General features: G+C 44.1%; 1 protein-coding gene across 3 annotated transcripts in view; it reads left to right on the forward strand.

Annotated features, from left to right (window-relative positions):
- The window catches only part of LINGO1 (leucine rich repeat and Ig domain containing 1), an 879,967-nt gene that overhangs the window by 548,937 nt on the left and 311,169 nt on the right, over positions 1-19,861 (forward strand). For all 3 annotated transcript variants that reach the window (XM_067471268.1, XM_067471266.1, XM_067471267.1), the window contains one exon: positions 9,552-9,636. The gene's annotated coding sequence lies outside the window, so the exon portion shown is untranslated. The remainder of the gene's footprint in view (positions 1-9,551; positions 9,637-19,861) is intronic.

The following is a 19,861-nucleotide window of genomic DNA, read 5'->3' on the forward strand; positions in this document are numbered from 1 at the left end:
TATGATGGACTCTGGCCATAAAGAATTTTAAAGGTCAGAACTAGCATCTTATACAGGCCACAGTACTCTGTGGGAAGCCAATGTAAATGTTGCAGCACTGGTGTTATATGGCATTTCATGGACGTTCTTGTGAGTAACCTGGCTGCCGCATTCTGAACAATACGGAGCGTTCGGGTCATAGACATTGGAAGGCCAACATACAGGACGTTGCAAAAGTCCAGCCTAGATGCAACCGTGGCATGGATGACAGTTGCCAGAGCCTCGTCAGATAGGTAGGGAGCCAATTGCCTCGCTTGTCGTAGATGGAAAAAGGCCTGTTTGCTGGCAGCAGCGACCTGAACTTCCATTGTCAGCTGTGAATCCAGGACAACACCTAAGCTCTTAACAGTGGTCGATGGAGATAGGGCGGCACCATCGAAGGTGGGTAACGGATGAGTCAGACCTGTCGGGCGGCCATGCCAGAGAATCTCAGTCTTCGCCGGGTTCACCTTCAGTCTGCTAGCACGTAGCCAGTTCGACAGAGCTTCCAGACATCAGGTGAAATTGTCTGGAATTGATGTTGCTCCAGGCGCAGAAGGAGTTGGGTATTGTCCGCATATTGGTAGCAATCCAGGCTGAAACTCCGAGCCAAACTAGCAAGGGGTCTAACGTAGGTGTTGAAGGGGAGAGGAGAGAGAATTGCACCTTGGGGGACCCCACATAGGAGGGGGGATCTATCGGAGAGTTGATCCATGTACTCCACACGTTGACTCCGGTTCTGGAGAAATGAGTTGAACCAATTGAGGGCCTGACAGCGAACCCCGGACATGGCCAGACGGTGAATCATTAGATCGTAGTCAACGGTGTCAAACGCTGCGGTAAGGTCGAGAAGTACCAGTAGCACAGATCCATCGTTGTCAGACTGGCGACGGAGTTCATCCGTAATGGCAACCAGGACTGTCTCTGTCCCATGGCCCGGGCGAAAACCTGACTGGAAATGATCCAGGCCAGCTGTGTCATTCAGGAATTGTTGCAATTGTCCCAGTACAGCCCGCTCTATCACCTTACCTAAGAATGGCAGATTAGAATAACAATACACATGTGCAGTTTCAGCTTCCTGTGATAAATAGAAGTGGGTCAGAGGACATCTTTAATGAGCGCCCCTTGTATATAATGTTTTGTAACCTTTGTCCTTGTGGAATAGTGAAGGGAGGTAGAGATATATTATACAGAGGCCTGTAGAGGATGGAAAAGTCTTTAGTGAGAGGCACAAAAGACCAGCTCTCCCTTCATCCGCCCTCACCATCTGCAACCTGTATGGATATGAAGGAGCTTATCCCTTGAAGAAGGGCTGAGCTCGGTATAGACTTACTTACTAATCCTTGTTAGTCTTCAACACCCGTTAACCACTTGATAAGACCCGCAAGCTGTTTTCCTAAGGAAGAGCAAATTACAATGGACATTTCTCATTCTTTTAGCTTGTGACTATTGAGAAAAGCGAATGCCTTTTAAATTCAGGATGAGCTCTTACAATTAGCATGTAATCAAGGAAATGTGTGGCGCAACAGTTCGACATTTGTGTGTCTGCGTCTACAAGTCCCCTGAGAACTTGTAGAAATCCCATTAATTTTGTAGAGTCTTCTTAGGCAATTCCAATGTAAGTAAGTGCAAATAAGCACATGTCAGTATGGATGTATGTCTCTCTGTGTGTGTCTGGGTGTGCCTTCAAGTCACTGGTTGACTTGTATGGACCCCATACATTTCATAGAGTTCTCTTAAGCAAGGAGTACTCAAAAGATGTTTTGCCAGCTCCTTTCTTTGAAATCTTAACCTAAAGCATTTGCCATTTGTTGGTGATCCCCTATAAAAATAATAACCAGTGTTTGACCCCACATAGGTTCCAAGATCAGATGAGATTTGGTGCCTTTAGGGCATTTAGGCTCTTACACGAGGGATCACCACAATTCTCAGGTCTCAAATTAGATTATCTAGTTCATCTTTTGCACTTTGGTTTTCTTGATGTTTAATGACAGGCCGAGCTTCTCATATGCTTATAAATATCACTTGTTTCAATGAGTTGACTTCCAACAAAAATCATACTTTTCTTGACAAGTGGATCTGGACCAAACTTGGCACGAATATTCAATATGCCCAAATATGAACACTGGTGGGGTTTTGGGAAAATAGACCTTGACATTTGGGAGTTGTAGTTGCTGGGATTTATAGTTCACCTATGAGGTGAGGGAGAGAGATTATTTCCTCTTTTAAAAAAAATCACCTCTTTGCTGCCTTATACTGATTCAGTTTCTTCTTTTATATTGGCTGGGACTTTCTGTGTGCTGTTAAACCTTTGTACTTTATATCGCAGGCAATGAAACACTCTTGTGTATAATGAAGTAACACGGTTTATTTATAATTTCTGGCTCCAACGCTTGTGGTTACGTTTGTGTTTTGTTGCAATCTTGAGGCTTACAGTCAGTATCATTTACTTGGTTAACTTTTCTGAATAGACTATCTGAATAGACTAATGTTTCAAATTCACAAACATGTTACTTGCTTTACACACTCTTGACTGAATTATATTCTGAACTAAGGCAACACTAGCCTTCTTTATGTTCCTTAAAACTCGAGCCCTATTTAACTAACTACTTCTCTATATCAGAAATCTTTAACACATCTTCATAACTGCCTATTTCTATCAGGTACTCAAAAACCAACTCTCCTCGTCACACACAGATTCCTAACTGTCGTTTTCAAACTCCCTCACTCTAACTGCCTCTTTCAGAACCTTGGCTCCGCCCCTTTGGAATGTTCAGCTCTGCTCTCCCCAACTGTCATTTTGGCCTAGCAGCCTTTTCAACTCCTGGGCCTACACTAATCTGCATATGACCAATCGGCTTCACATATTCAAATGAATCCTATCTTTGCTGTTGTTACCCTGTCTGTGCCTATTCTTCCCTATCTGCCATATGTAAACATAGAGCTATACACCAAAATTTTAACATAGAGTAGCAATTTCACTACAACCTACAATCAAAGAGCATTCTGAACCTCTTCAATGATACAATTGGACCAACCTTTCCACAGAGAACCCCACAGAAAATACTGTGTTTTCTGATGGTCTTTGGTGACCCCTCTGACTCCACTTCTTAAAATTGTCTCTGCATCTCTGTCCGATAGATGATTTCCACTCCGGTGGGAAGTTTCCCATCAACAAGATAAAGTATCATAGCGATGAAGATGAAAAATACGGATGGGGCAATAACACATCCCTGTTTGACACCTGATTCCACCTTAAATGGGTTCAGGAGTATTTACTTACTTACTTAGGCGATTCCTTGCTTTCCGAGGATGATTGTCTTCCAATATTCTTGTGGTTCCGTATGTGGCTGTGGAGCCCTATTCTTGCTCTGCATCTTCTTCAGCAGTAAGGGCATTGGTTTCCAGGTGGAAGGCGGTCCCGGTCGGAGTTGGCTTGACGCGCCTTCCTCTTGGCACGTTTCTCTCTTTCACCCTCCACTCGTGCCTCCTCAAATTCTGCAGCACTGCTGGTCACAGCTGACCTCCAGCTGGAGCGGTCAAGGGCCAGGGCTTCCCAGTTCTCAGTGTCTATGCCAGAGTTTTTAAGGTTGGCTTTGAGCCCATCTTTAAATTTCTTTTCCTGTCCTCCAACATTCTGTTTTCCATTCTTGAGTTCAGAGTAGAGCAGCTGCTTTGGGAGATGGTGGTCGGGCATCCGGACAACATGGTCGGTCCAGCGGATTTGGTGACGGAGGACCATCGCTTCATTGCTGGTGGTCTTTGCTTCTTCCAGCATGCTGACGTTTGTCCGCTTGTCTTCCCAAGAGATTTGCAGGATTTTCCAGAGACAGGGCTGATGGAATCGTTCCAGGAGTTGCATGTGACGTCTGTAGACAGTCCACGTCTCACAGGCATAGAGCAGGGTTGGGAGGACAATAGCTTTATAAACAAGCACCTTGGTATCCCTACGGATGTCCCGGTCCTCAAACACTCTCTGCTTCATTCGGAAAAATGCTGCGCTTGCAGAGCTCAGGCGGTGTTGTATTTCGGTGGAGAGGTGGCTGCCAAGGTAGCGGAATTAATCAACATTTTCTAATGTTACACCATTAAGCTGTATCACTGGCATTGGAGAGGGGTTGGCTGGTATCATCATGGAGGAGCATGGATCAGTGAATTGTAAACGAGAACTAGGATGGATCAGAGAATGGAAAACTACATAAGGGCCTTCCTTCTTACAAATATAAAATCAGAATGTTAAATGCAAGGTGTGTGTTTGTGAGAGGGCATCTGTGCTGAGCGTGCCCCTTTTCTGGAAATTAATGCTTCCATATAAGGCTGTGAAGAATCTCTGCAAAAAAAATGTCTTGTTCTTAATGAGGAAGGCTGTCTCCACCTGACGCCCTGCCAAGAAATTGCCAGCCTCCACAAGAGTTCTTGGCACCGGTGGGAACAAGAAACACTTGTGCCTGTGCGTGGGGTTGCGTGGGTTCTGATAAGATGCGCAAACGGAAAATGTCTCCATGAAAAACTATTTATTCCCCCCACCCCTCCCCTTTCTGAAACAAAGTACCCACACGGAAAACCAAGCAGAGAAGGGCTGGGTGACGGAGGGCACCCACAACTTACTGGGTTTTTTTTTTGTCATGTCAGGAGTGACTTGAGAAACTACAGGTACTGAGAAGCGTCTTTAGTGTTGCCTCTCCATCTTGTCATACACTATTCAGTCTATTCAGAAAACTTAACCAAGTAAATGATACTGACTGTAAGCCTCAAGATTGCAACAAAACACAAATGTAACCACAAGCGTTGGAGCCAGAAGTTATAAAGAGACCCCCAAGACCCATCCAGTCCAAACCCATTTTTCCAAGGAAGGAGACACAACTTAGATGGGCTGGGCATTAGCACAGCAGGTTAACCGCCAGCTGCAGTCAATCTTGCCAGTCAGAAGGTTGACAGTTTGAAGCCCGGGTCAGGGTGAGCTCCCGACCTTCAGCCCAGATTCCTGCCAATCTAGGAAATAGAAAACAGAAATGTGAGTAGAAAAATAGGAGGTATCTAGGCACGTCAATTAGATTTGTGTGTATGTGTGTGAGTGTGTATGTGTATGTTAGGAGCAACTTGAGAAACTGCAAGTTGCTTCTGTTGTGAGAGAATTGGCCATCTGCAAGGACGTTGCCCAGGGGACACCCAGATGTTTTGATGTTTTACCATCCTTATATGGAGCCCCCAGTGGTACAGTGGGTTAAACCCCTGTGCCGACAGGACTGAAGACTGACAGGTCGCAGGTTCGAATCCGGGGAGAGTGGAGATGAGCTCCCTCTATCACAACGTTTCTCAACCTGGGGGTCGAGACCCCGGGGGGGGGAGGTCGCGAGGAGGTGTCATAGAGATCGCAAAAGACCATCAGAAAAAATAATATTTTGTGTTGGTCCTGGGGGTTCTGTGTGCGAAGTTTGGGCCAGTTCTATTGTTGGTGGGGTTCAGAATGCTCTTTGATTGTTGGTGAACTATAAATCCCAGCAACTACAGCTCCAAACTGTCAGGGTCTATTTTCTCGAAACTCCACCAGTGTTCACATTTGGGCATATTGAGTATTCGTGCCAAGTTTGTTCCAGATCGTTATTGTTTGAGCCCACATTGCTCTCCGAATGTAGGTGAACTACAACTCCCAAACTTAATATGAGTTGCCCACCAACCCTTCCAGTATTTTCTGTTGGTCGTGGGAGTTGTGTGTTCCAAGACTGGTTCAATTCCATCATTGGTGTTCAGAATGCTTTTTGATTGTAGGTCAACTATAACTCCCAGCAACTACAACTCCCAAATGAATTCCCCCAAGGCCTCCAGTATTCAAATTTGGGGGTATAGGATATTTGTGCCAAATTTGATGCAGTAGATGAAAATACATCCTGCATATCAGGTATTTACATTACAATTCATAACAGTAGCAAAATTACAATTATGAAGTAGTAACAAAAATAATTTTATGGTTGGGGGTCACCACAACATAAGAAACTGTATTCAGCGGTCGCGACATGAGGAAAGTTGAGAAACACTGCTCTATCAGCTCCAGCTCCCCATGCGGGGACATGAGAGAAGCCTCCCACAAGGATGATAAACATCAAAACATCCAGGCATCTCCTGGGCAACGTCCTTGCAGACGGCCAAGTCTCTCACACCAGAAACAACTTGCAGTTTCTCAAGTTGCTCCTGACATGACAAAAAAACCCCCATCTTTATGGGAGGCTTATCTCATGTCCCCACATGGGGAGCTGGAGCTGACAGAGGGAGCTCATCCGTGCTCTCCCTGGTTTCGGACCTCCGACTTGTCTGTCTTCAGTCCTGCTGGCACAAGGGTTTAACCCACTGCACAACCGGGGGCTCAACTTATTGGATGCTTCTGCATTTATGAAAAGGTCCATACCATAACACAGATCAAAACTCAGAAGGCCAAGAAACATCAGAGTGTGGTCAAGCTGACAAAAGTTACTAATGAGAAAGAATATACATGCTTAGAAAGCGTACAGTGGTTACTTTTGCCTGAGCTTACTGGGAATGGTGACTAATAGGCATGGATAGAGCCGCATCGGATAATTCGTTACTTGTAATAATTTCGTTAAAGTTACTTTTTTTGAAGCGATTTCAAAGCATTTTTTAAAAAAACAGAAGTCTCTTTGCTCTTCTGAACCCTTTTCCACCATTTTTATTCTGACTCAGGAAGTGAGTCGGAAATGATTCAGCATATTTTCAGCCTTCTAGCCTGCTGGGAGTTCAGGAGCCTCCTTGCCTCATCTTGCAGCCAATCAGGGGCGACATTTTGGGAGGGGAGAGGTTTCAGCACTGGCCGCCATTGCTGTATATAAAGGGGAGCACATGGCTCAGAAGATACAGAATGGGGGATGCCTGGCTTGAGAACAGTACGTGTGAAAAAGATCTTGGAGTCCTCGTGGACAACAAGTTAAACATGAGCCAACAATGTGATGTGGCGGCAAAAAAGGCCAATGGGATTTTGGCCTGTATCAATAGGAGCATAGTGTCTAGATCTAGGGAAGTCATGCTACCCCTCTATTCCGCTTTGGTTAGACCACACCTGGAATATTGTGTCCAATTCTGGGCACCACAATTCAAGAGAGATATTGACAAGCTGGAATGTGTCCAGAGGAGGGCGACTAAAATGATCAAGGGTCTGGAGAACAAGCCCTATGAGGAGCGGCTTAAGGAGCTGGGCATGTTTAGCCTGAAGAAGAAAAGGCTGAGAGGAGATATGATAGCCATGTATAAATATGTGAGAGGAAGCCACAGGGAGGAGGGAGCAAGCTTGTTTTCTGCTTCCTTGCAGATTAGGACGTGGAACAATGCCTTCAAACTACAAGAGAGGAGATTCCATCTGAACATGAGGAAGAACTTCCTGACTGTGAGAGCTGTTCAGCAGTGGAACTCTCTGCACCGGAGTGTGGTGGAGGGTTCTTCTTTGGAAGCTTTTAAACAGAGTCTGGATGGCCATCTGTCAGGGGTGATTTGAATGAAATATTCCTGCTTCTTGTCAGAATGGGGTTGGACTGGATGGCCCATGAGGTCTCTTCCAACTTTTTGATTCTATGATTCTATGATTTGATTCTATGAAGCTCATTCGGAGCCGGGAAGGGAAGGGAGAAGGTAGAAGGGAAAGAGAAAGAGAAAGACAAAGGGAAGGGAGTTTGTGTTGAAGGGAGGTTGGAAGAAGAGCACGGTGGGCAAGCAAGCAAGCAGAAAGGAAGAAGGGCTGGGAGAAGGGCTGTTTCCAGCGTGCCTGGTTGCCAATCAGGGGAGACGTTTTGGGGAGGGGAGGGGTTTCAGCACTGGCCACCATTGCTGTATATAAAGGGGAACACATGGCTCAGAAGCTCATTCGGAGCCGGGAAGGGAAGGGAGAAGGGGAAAGAGAAAGACAAAGACAAAGGGAAGGGAGATCGTGTTGAAGGGAGGTTTGAAGAAGAGCATGGTGGGCAAGCAAACAAGCAGAAAGGAAGAAGGGCTGGGAGAAGGGCTGTTTCCAGCCGTGCCTGGCTGCCAATCAGGGGAGACGTTTTGGGTAGGGGAGGGGTTTCAGCACTGGCCACCATTGCTGTATATATAGGGGAGCACGTGGCTCAGAGGCTCATTTGGAGCCGGGAGGGGAAAAGGGAGAAGGGGAAAGGGAAAGGGAAAGGGAAAGGGAAAGGGAAAGGGAAAGGGAAGGGAGATTGTGTTGAAGAGAGGTTGGAAGAAGAGCATGGTGGGCAAGCAAGCAAGCAGAAAGGAAGAAGGGCTGAAAGAAGGGCTATTGCCTGCCATGCCTGGTTGCCTGGCTGCCTGGCTGGCTGGGCACTGAACAGCCTTGCCCCTTGTGTGTTGTTGCTGTTTTGGTTTGGGTTGGGAGAGCACCATGAGGGTAGTGTGTGGGTGAGTGGCGTGGGTGGAAGAAGCAACACGGAGGAACCAAAGCACTCACACGAACCTTTTGTAAAGCCAACGTTGTAGCTATTCTCTCTGGCCTCAGTGTTTTTAAAGTTTGTGTTGCACATTGCCTCAAAAGAACTAGCTCTCCCATCAATTCAAGTCACTCTTTGAACACAATCTCTCCTTCCCAAAGTAGTGAAATGAGATTCCAAGGCAGAAAGGGCAGGGCTCTTTGTTATTTTCTTTGTTTGCTGTGTGTTGCCTTAAAAGACACTACAAATCCCATACATTCAAGTCTCTCTTTCCTTAACATGTGATATCGGCTTCCAAGGCCCCAAAAGGTCTCTATCCGCCATTAACGAAGTGTTTCGGAAATTTCGGAAAATTCTGATTTTTTTCGGAAAAATTCAGAATTATAGCAACAAAAATAATTGTATGGTTGAGGGTCACCACAACATGAGGAACTGTCTTAAGGGGTTGCAGCATTTGGAAGGTTGAGAAACATTGGTGTAGATGCATCCTTAGTGTCAGGTTTTACAATGTATTGTAATGTAATATAGCTGAGTCATGCACTGCTAATGGGCTTCTATTGGAAATGCTGAGTCATGCATTAACTGTATATAGGGAATCATTTGGGGAACGTGTTCTGGCCTAGTCCAGGTGTTTGTGAATGATGTAATCCTGGGTCTGAGTTAAGTCAATGACTTGGGAACCAATCAGTGATTGCTATGTGTAAATAAATTGTATACAAGGAAGTCATGTACAGTGTATATTTCTCCTTGTGCTGTGATGTTCGTCGAAGGCTATATGTAATTTAAAAAAACCTGTCTGCTAAGACAAGATATAACTGTATGCTGTGCTAAGCTTGTAATATCATCTAGACTGGGGGAAAGACAATGGTAAAACTGACAATGGCCGGGCATGTGCTCAAGTGTCTGTAAAAGGTTCCAGAGTGACTGCAGGCTGTGGGAGCAGTTGGCTGAAAATACTGTGCAGGAAGAAGCTACTGGAAAGCACTGAAGTTGTGCAACTGATCTGCTACTGAATTGTGAAGTTAATCTCAACACTTAATAATAGATCTATTGCTATTTTTGAAGGCATTGGGAATTCTGATTGTGATGTCCTTTCTTTCCCAGTACATGATTGGTGGAAAAGGAGTGGATAGCACCGACGCCACCACCAGCAACCAATCAGCTTGCATCCTGACGCTACCTTTCTCGGGTAAGTGAGGATTTTTTCACTGGCATTAATGCATACCCTCCACCTTTCCTGATGCTCAAATGCATTATCTCCTTACCTGAAAGTGGGGAAAAAATCTTGCAACAGTTGCAACGTAACATTAGAAATTTTCTCTTTGTTGGTCTATTTCTTTGCCAGAGAGCGTTTGAAAAAAAATTCCAAGAGTGGCATGAGATACTTTTTGAGATGATTCACATTATTTTTCCTCCTTATTGTACTCATAACTTCAATAAGTGATGTTTACGTCCAATCTCTAGGTGTCCAAGGAGAATGTGCTGTGATACAGTAGCCTTCTTCAGTTACTGATGTCCTGTTGGATTTCTTATGTGTGCGTAAAACTAGTTGTGCAAGTGATTGTGCTTTCTCAGACATTGTATCAATGCTGTCTGTAAGTGAGTCTGTAAAGTACATTGATACCCTTTTTTCTCACTTTTGAGTTGGTGGATGGGAAGTTATTTTATCAACACATAGCAGTGGAGCCCCCTAAATAATTGGTTATGTAAAGGTGGGATCCACTGTAATGAAAAAATATGGGATCTTGACAGTATGTAGAGTGTGATATGACTTGATGATGGACCTTGGAGAACCTAGGTGTAAGCTTGCCTCTCTGTAGTGTCACATGACTCCTTGATCGACTTTGGATCTGAACTTGCCTCTGAACATTCCATGATAGACCTTGGAGAACCTAAAGTTCAAGCTGATTTTTCATAATAGATCTTGGAGGATGTAAGGTTTATAATTGCCTCTGTAGTGTTATATGCCTTGATGGTAGACCATGAGGAACCTACGATCTAAGGTCTTTGTAATGCCATATGACTCCATGATAGACCATGGAGAACCTAACTTCCAAGCTTTTGGACTGATTATTCCATGATGGAACTTGAAGAACCTCAAGTCTATAATAGCCTCTTTGTAGTGCCATATGACTTCATAATATACCACGAGGAACCATGGTTATAGTGCCACATAATTCCATCAAAGACCATGGAGAACCTAAGGTCCAAGCTTTTTCATGGACTGATTATTCCATGATGGAACTTGAAGAACCTCAAGTCTATAATAGCCTCTTTGTAGTGCCATATGACTTCATAATATACCACGAGGAACCATTGTTGTAGTACCACATGATTCCATGATAGACCATGGAGAACCTAAGGTCCAAACCTGCACTTGTGTATTGCTGATTACTCCATGATAAACCTTGGAGAATTTAAAGTTCAAACTCCATGATAGACTTTAAGTTCTGCAATATGACTCCATGATAACTTGGAGAACCTAAGGTCCAAGCTTGCCTCAGTGTGTTGCTTATTACTGTGTGATAAACCTTAGAGAACCTAAGGTCCAAACTCCATGATAGACTTTGAGTTCTGCTATATGACTCCATGATAGATATTGGAGAACCTAAGATCCAATCTTGCCTCAGTGTGTTGCTTATTACTGTGTGATAAACCTTGGAGAACTTAAGGTCTAAACTCAGTGACAGAGTTTGAGTTCTGCTATATGACTCCATGATAAATATTGGAGAACCTAAGATCCAAACTTGCTTAAGTGTATTGCTGATTACTCCATAATAAACCTTGGAGAACTTAAGGTTCAAGCTCTGCTATATGACTCCATGATAGACCATGGAGAACTTAAGGTCCAAGCTTGCCTCATTGTATTGCTGATTACTCTGCGATAATCCTTAGAGAACTTAAGCTCCAAACTCCATGATAGACTTTGAGTTTTGCTATATGACTCCATGATAAACCATGGTGAACCTAAGGTCCAACCTTGCTTCAGTATACTGTTGATTACTCCATGATAAACCTTGAAGAACTTAAGGTCCAAACTCCATGATAGACCTTGAGTTCTGCTCTATGACTCCATGATAGACCATTGTGAACCTGAGGTCCAAACTTGTCTCAGTATATTACTGATTACTCCATAATAAACCTTGGAGAACCTAAGGTCCAAACTCTGTGATAGACTTTGAGTTCTGCTATATGACTCCATGATAGATATTGGAGAACCTAGGATCCAAACTTGCCTTGGTGTGTTGCTGATTACTCTATAATAAACCTTGGAGAACTTAAGGTCCAAACTCCGTGATAGACTTTGAGTTCTGCTATATGACTCCATGATAGACTGAGGTGAACCTAAGGTCCAATCTTGCTTCAGTGTACTGCTGATTACTCCATGATAAACCTCAAAGAACTTAAGATCCAAACTCCATGATAGACCTTGAGTTCTGCTCTATGATTCCATGATAGACCATTGTGAACCTAAGGTCCAAACTTGTCTCAGTATATTACTAATTACTCCATAATAAACCTTGGAAAACCTAAGGTCCAAACTCCATGACAGACTTTGAGTTCTGCTATATGACTCCATGATAGATATTGGAGAACCTAAGATCCAAACTTGCCTCGGTGTGTTGCTGATTATAATAAACCTTGGAGAACTTAAGGTCCAAACTCCATGATAGACCTTGAGTTCTGCTATATGACTCCAAGATAAACCTTGGAGAACCTAAGGTATAAGTATGCATCTCTGTAGTGCCACAGGACTCTGTGATAGACTTTGAGGAACCTAGTCATGTGGCACTACAGAGATGCATACTTAGACCTTAGGTTCTCCAAGGTCTATCATGGAGTCATATAGCAGAACTCAAGGTCTATCATGGATGTTTGGACCTTCCCTTCTGTGTAGCACCATATGACTCCATGATAAGCCTCGGGGAAGGTCTAAGTGTGGATGATTCCATGATATAGATGCTCCCCTTCTTCCCATCTTCAGCCTCTTTTCCCAGCATGTAATCCCTCTGCTTCATTCTCCCTCTCTTTCTTGCTCTCGCTCTCTCTTTCTTCTCTCCCCTCCTCTCCAGGACAGTCGAAAGAGACAGGAGCAGGTTGCATCTTGTACTGTACACACCAAATCCTAGACTAAAATCTGTGAACTGTCAGTTTGAGGCAGGCGGCGCGTGAGACAGCAAACATCAGAGCCGATTGGGCTTAGGCAATTTCCCAGCATGACAGCTCTCCGGAGGGAACAAAGGGAAGTTTCAGTGCAGAACAGAATTTAGTTCCTTAATGGGAGGAAAATGATTCAAGCAGTCCTTCCACAGCAAACTGGTTGGGAGGATGAAGCTAGGAGAAACCACACCAGAATGCTGATAATCTCCAAAGGTTCTGTGATCTCCAGCCACCTTGGATCTAGCCAAGGAACACCATTAGCTCGCCCACATCTAGTTCCAAAGGACATTTGCAATCTTATTTGGTGATGATTGTCCTCATTCTTTACCCACTGTTGGAAAATTAGGTAAATAAGGGGGTGGCTTATCTTACATGTAGCAGAAGCTAATTCAAAGGGGCTGGGGAGTCGTAGAAGACTCTATGCAAGTCATGGAGCAGACCATCTTCCCCTTTGCAATGCTCACATACAGAACTGGAAAAAGTCACCTTCATAGAATCATAGAATCAAAGAGTTGGAAGAGACCTCATGGGCCATCCAGTCCAACCCCATTCTGCCCAGAAGCAGGAATATTGCATTCAAATCACCCCTGACAGATGGCCATCCAGCCCCTGTTTAAAAGCTTCCAAAGAAGGAGCCTCCACCACACTCCGGGGCAGAGAGTTCCACTGCTGAAAGGCTCTCACAGTCAGGAAGTTCTTCCTCATGTTCAGATGGAATCTCCTCTCTTGTAGTTTGAAGCCATTGTTCCGTGTCCTAGTCTCCAAGGAAGCAGAAAACAAGCTTGCTACCTCCTCCCTGTGGCTTCCTCTCACATATTTATCCATGGCTATCATATCCCCTCTCAGCCTTCTCTTCTTCAGACTAAACATTCCCAGCTCCTTAAGCCGCTCCTCATAGGGCTTGTTCTCCAGACCTTTTATCATTTGAGTCGCTCTCCTCTGGACACATTCCAGCTTGTCAATATCTCTCTTGAATTGTGGTGCCCAGAATTGGACACAATATTCCAGGTGTGGTCTAACCAAAACAGAATAGAGGGGTAGCATTACTTCCCTAGATCTAGACACTATGCTCCTATTGATGCAGGCCAAAATCCCATTGGCTTTTTTTGCCGCCACATCACATTGTTGGCTCATGTTTAACTTGTTGTCCACGAGGACTCCAAGATCTTTTTCACACGTACTGCTCTCGAGCCAGGCATTGTCCCCCATTCTGTATCTTTGCATTTCGTTTTTCCTGCCAAAGTGGAGTATCTTGCATTTGTCACTGTTGAACTTCGTTTTGTTAGTTTTGGCCCATCTCTCTAATCTGTCAATGATGAGTTCTCTACCTTTCATCCCTCTATCTTTCAATGAGGTTTCTTCATACCTTGCTCCTTCTAGCATTCTTATTAAATAAAGAGACTTTGCGGTTTATTATTTACTAGCTTGGGGACCCAGTGCTGCCCGGGTTATTTGAGAAAGGAATTGTGTATCAAGGTTAGTCTTTATCAGTTATTTATATGGCTCGCAGTGGTCTCAGGAAATTAGTGAAGGTACAGCAAGTCCCATCATCTGTGGTCCATCCTCCTCCAAACTGCACCAGGATGGAGAGTGGGCCATGAGGACTCTCTGTGCCAAGTTAGGCCTTGATCTGTCATTACATGAGGATATGCAAATTGTTCCACAGTGGCAACCTATCAGATAGCTGCCACAGCCTCAGGCCTTTACCGCTCCTCTCTCTGTCACCTAAGAGTGTTGGAATGTTGAGGATGGCCAATCAGAGACCATATGCAAATTGTACCACAGTGGCAGCCACTCAGAACACTGCTACATACACCTCCCGTCCTCCCTCCGCATACAAACACTGACTTTTATTATATACATGGGACAAAGGACTCTTGTCTGTTGGGGCTAGGTGTGAATGTTTCAACTGACCACCTTGATGGACCACTCTAACAACCACGATGTCAGGCTACACAGAGAAGCCATTGAAATCCACAAGCATGTGGACAATTTCAACAGAAAGGAAGAGACCATGAAAATGAAGAAAATCTGGCTCCCAGTATTAAAAAAAAAACTCTAAAATTACAACAGCAAAACAACAGAGAAGAAACAATCTGGGACATCTAATCACCTCTCAACAAAGATTGCCCCACTCACACCTCGCTCCAGCAGACAAGAGTCCTTTGTCCCACCCTGGTCATTCCACAGATATATAAACCCTTTTTCCTAGTTCCAACAGACCTCACAACCTCTGAGGATGCTTGCCATAGATGCAGGCGAAACGTCAGGAGAGAATGCCTCTAGAACATGACCATATAGTCTGAAAAAACCTACAACAATCCAGTAACACAATGAAGTTCAACAGGGACAAATGCAAGATACTCCACTTAGGCAGAAAAAACGAAATGCAAAGAGACAGAAAGGGGGACGATGATGCCTGGCTCGAGAGCAGTATGTGTGGAAAAGATCTTGGAGTCCTCGTGGACAACAAGTGAAACATGAGCCAACAATGTGATGCAGCGGCAAAAAAAGCCAATGGGATTTTGGCCTGCATCAAGAGGAGCATAGTGTCTAGATCTAGGGAAGTCATGCTCCCCATGCTCTATTCCACCTTGGTTAGACCACACCTGGAATATTGTGTCCAATTCTGGGCACCACATTTGAAGAGAGATATTGACAAGCTGGAATGTGTCCAGAGGAGGGTGACTAAAATGATCAAGGGTCTGGAAAACAAGTCCTATGAGGAGCGGCTTAAAGAGCTGGGCATGTCCAAACACATCTCCTCCTATTAACCAGCTAGGACATTAAGATCATCTGGGGAGGCCCTGCTCTCAGTCCTGCCTGCAACACAGGCACGCCTGGTGGGGACGAGAGACAGGGCCTTCTCAGTGGTGGCCCCTCGGCTGTGGAACGCCCTTCCTACAGATATTAGATCGGCCCCCTCCCTACTGGCATTTCGGAGGAAAGTGAAGACCTGGTTGTTCGAGCAGGCATTTGATTAGGCAGGTCTTCACTTTCCTCCGAAATGCCAGTAGGGAAGGAAGATGGGGGCGCGGCTTCGATATGGCAAAAACACTTCCGGGTTGCCAAAACGCGTCGATATCGCTTCTAAAGGTAATTATTTAACGAATTAATAACGAGATAAGAAATTAACGAACTGGATCAACCAAGCCTACTTCAAACTATAAGAAAGGAGATTCCATCTGAACATGAGGAAGAACTTCCTGACTCTGAGAGCCATTCAGTAGGGCTGGGTAACCACGGAAAAAATTGTTTCTAAACTCGATTCGTTTTTAGGGGGTTTTTGCGTTTCGTTTTTTAAAAGAATTCTGAATTTTTTCTTTAAAAAAGTTCGAAATATACAAAATTTCGGAAATTACGAAACAATTACGAATCGATTCGTTAATGGCGGACGCAATTGCGCAATACGCTAAAAAAAACCTCCAAATGGGACAGGGGGAACTTCTGAAGCTTCCCTCTCCCTCTGTTGTTGACTGTTGGTGTGATAAAACACACAACAACTATAAAACTTGCACCAGACATGCAAAAATAATTACGAAACAATTTCGAAACGATTTCGAAACAATTTCGAAACGATTTCGAACCAATTACGAAACAAATTGAAAAATTCGTTCCGATTTTTAGTTGCTTCTGCATGGATCAATATCGGATCGTAAGCTACTTTAAATACGAATCAATAACGAATTACAAAATTAACGAACGAAACCGCCCAGCCCTACCATTCAGCAGTGGAACTCTCTGCCTCTGAGTGTGGTGGAGGCTCCTTCTTTGGAAGCTTTTAATCAGAGGCTGGATGGCCATCTGCCGGGGTTGCTTTGAATGCAATATTCCTGCTTCTTGGCAGAATGAGGTTGGACTGCATGGCCCATGACGTCTCTTCCAACTCTTTGATTCTATGATTCTATGAAGAAAGTACCATTTTTGCACCAGGGGTCATATTGATAGGGGAGTCTAGGAACCATAGTCTTAAAAAGTTCCTTTTTTCCACGCGCCTTTCTCGGCCATGTCTATCCTCTCATCACAATCCCTATTTCTGCCCCCAACCCGTCTTATTTTTTTCCCCTAATCTGTTTTGCATGCATGAGTCACTCCTTCCCCTTTCCAGTGTGAATTTCGCACCTCCATCCATACATATATGAGTCCACCCCCTGCAGAACTAATGTGATGATAACTCCAGCCTTAATTTGTTACCGAACACCAAAGGAACTTATTCCCAAAGAGCGAAGCAGCAGACCTTGGTGGGCGTGATTCATTTTTTCTAAATGAAATGTGAGATTGCCCGAAGCTTATGAGAGATTGCTGATTCTTTGCTTGATGTTCTGCTATTTACGCGGGGCGTGCTGTGGATTCAGATAAATTCGGAAGTAAATTGAATAACTTGGGATGGACGTGGGAGGTGTTCCGAGTGAACCCAGACAAATTCGCCACCAAATTGGATCAGACTGGAGAACGACCTGAATGGAAGCAGAAATCCTCCACAATGAACTCGATCTCTACCCGAGTATTCCTGGAAAATGAATTCAAGGGGCATCTACACTGTAGAATGAATGTAGTTTAGCATGGCTTTAACTGCCATATAGATACAGAATCCCGAAGGTCGTCACTTGGTGGCGGACTTCCATTCTTTCTCAGAGAAGACCCTGCAAAACTACAGCTCCCTGGATGCATAGTATCATAGAATGAAAGAGTTGGAAGAGACCTCATGGGCCATCCAGTCCAACCCAGTGCCAAGAAGCAGGAATATTGCATTCAAATCACCCCTGACAGATGGCCATCCAGCCCCTGTTTAAAAGCTTCCAAAGAAGGAGCCTCCACCACACTCCGGGGCAGAGAGTTCCACTGCTGAACGGCTCTCACAGTCAGGATGGAATCTCCTCTCTTGTAGTTTGAAGCTATTGTTCCGCATCCTAGTCTCCAGGGAAACAGAAAACAAGCTTGCTCCCTCCTCCCTGTGGCTTCCTCTCACATATTTATACATGGCTATCATATCTCCTCTCAGCCTTCTCTTCTTCAGGCCAAACATGCCCAGCTCCTTAAGCCGCTCCTCATAGGGCTTGTTCTCCATAGCATTGGCAGGTTCACAATGTCAAGATTCAGCAAAAAATAAAAAGCAATATGGCATGACTAAAGCCAGCCCCCAGATTTGTGGATTTCAGTTTTGCTGATTTATTTGTAAGTTTGATTAATATATTTGTTCAAGGAAACTCTGTGTCCTTCAGCACAACTCTATGATCAACTTCATCCAGATGTTGACCTGAATTGGAAGACTTAGGGATTCTTAGAGTCAGCATTTATCTAGACATTTCTAGGTCCTCCAGTGCAACTTTATAGTCACTGTTCATCTAGACATTTTTAGGTCCTCCAGTGCAACTTTATAGTCACTATTTATCTAGACATTTTAGGTCCTCCAGTGCAACTCTATAGTCGTTAATCATCTTGACATTTCTAGGTCCTCCAGTGCAACTCTATAGTCACTATTCATCTAGACATTTCTAGGTACTCTAGTGCAACTTTATTGTCACTACTCATCTAGACATTTCTAGGTCCTCCAGTGCAACTTTATAGTCACTACTCATTTTGACATTTTAAGTCCTCCAGTACTACTTTACAACACCATTCATCTAGACATTTTAGGTCCTCCAGTACAACTCTATAGTCACTATTCATCTAGACATTTCTAGGTCCTCCAGTGCAACTTTATAGTCACTACTCATCTTAACATTTCTATGTCCTCCAGTGCAACTTTATAGTCACTATTCATCTAGACATTTCTAGGTCCTCCAGTGCAACTTTATAGTCACTATTCAGCTAGACATTTCTAGGCAGTCCAGTGCAACTCTATAGTCACTACTCATCTAGACATTTCTAGGTCCTCCAGTGCAACTTTATAGTCACTACTCATCTAGACAGTTTAGGTCTTCTAGTGCAACTTTATAGTCACTATTCATCTAGACATTTTAGGTCCTCCAGTGCAACTCTATAGTCATTAATCATCTAGACATTTTAGGTCCTCCAGTGCAACTTTATAGTCACTATTCATCTAGACATTTTAGGTCCTCCAGTGCAACTTTATAGTCATTACTCACCTTGACATTTCTAGGTCCTCCAGTGCAACTTTATAGTCACGACTCATCTAGACATTTCTAGGTCTATATTGAAATTAAATCTGATGTTTTTAAAACAAAATTATTTGGTGTGCATTGGAAGAGGGATAGTATACGGCAAGTATATCCCAAACTCTATATTTTAACTGGAAAAGTTGGGGGTCGTCTTATATTTGTTTGTTTGTTTGTTTGTTTACTGTATTTGTATATCGCCTTTCTCAGCCTTCAGCTGACTCAAGGTGGTTAACAGACCAAAATTCAATGCTTAAAATATACAATTAAATATACAATTAAAAGCATAACATATAATAAAAACTAAACAAATCAATAAAATATAAATTCATAGTATCTCCTTGTTAAAAACATTGACCGGACTCATTGTGTCAAGACCCAGAAGCCTCAAGAACGCCAAACCTCCCACACCTGCGCAGCCCTCTTCTCCCTTCTACCAGTAGTACGAACGTTACTATCACACTGTACAACAACACATTGTCTAGTTGTTCCATTTTCCTGTGTCAGTTACTCTGCATTTGCAAACGCTTGTTCACAAAGCCACATCTTGACTTTTTTCCAGAATCTTAAAAGGGAGGTGGCCAATCTAATATCTATAGGGAGGGCGTTCCACAGCCGAGGGGCCACCACCAAGAAGTCCCTGTCTCTCATCTCTGCCAAATGTACTTGTGACAAAGGCAGTAATGAGAGCAGGGCCTCCCTGGATGATCTTAAGTCCTAGATGGTTCATAAGGGGAGATGTGTTCAGACATGTAAGTTGGGCCAGAACCGTTTAGGGCTTTATAGGTGAAAGCTAGCACTTTTAATTGTGCCCGGTAGCAAACTGGCAGCCAATGGAGCTGGCACAACAGAGGAGTTGTACGCTCCCTGAGTGCTGCTCCTGTTACTAACTTGGCTGCCATTTGTTGGACCATTTGAAGCTTCCGGACAGTCTTCAATGTTAACCCCACGTAGAGCGCGTTGCAGTAGTCTATACGGGATGTAACCAGAGCATGGACCACTGTTGCCAAGTCAGACTTCCCAAGGTATGGGCACAACTGGCACACAAGTTTTAATTGTGCAAAAGCTCTCCCGGCTACCGCTGAGACCTGGGGTTCCAGGCTCAGCGATGAGTCCAGGATCACACCCAAGCTG

The sequence above is a fragment of the Anolis sagrei genome, chromosome 9 (genome assembly GCF_037176765.1).
Source record: "Anolis sagrei isolate rAnoSag1 chromosome 9, rAnoSag1.mat, whole genome shotgun sequence".
Classification (NCBI taxonomy): Eukaryota; Metazoa; Chordata; class Lepidosauria; order Squamata; family Dactyloidae; genus Anolis; species Anolis sagrei.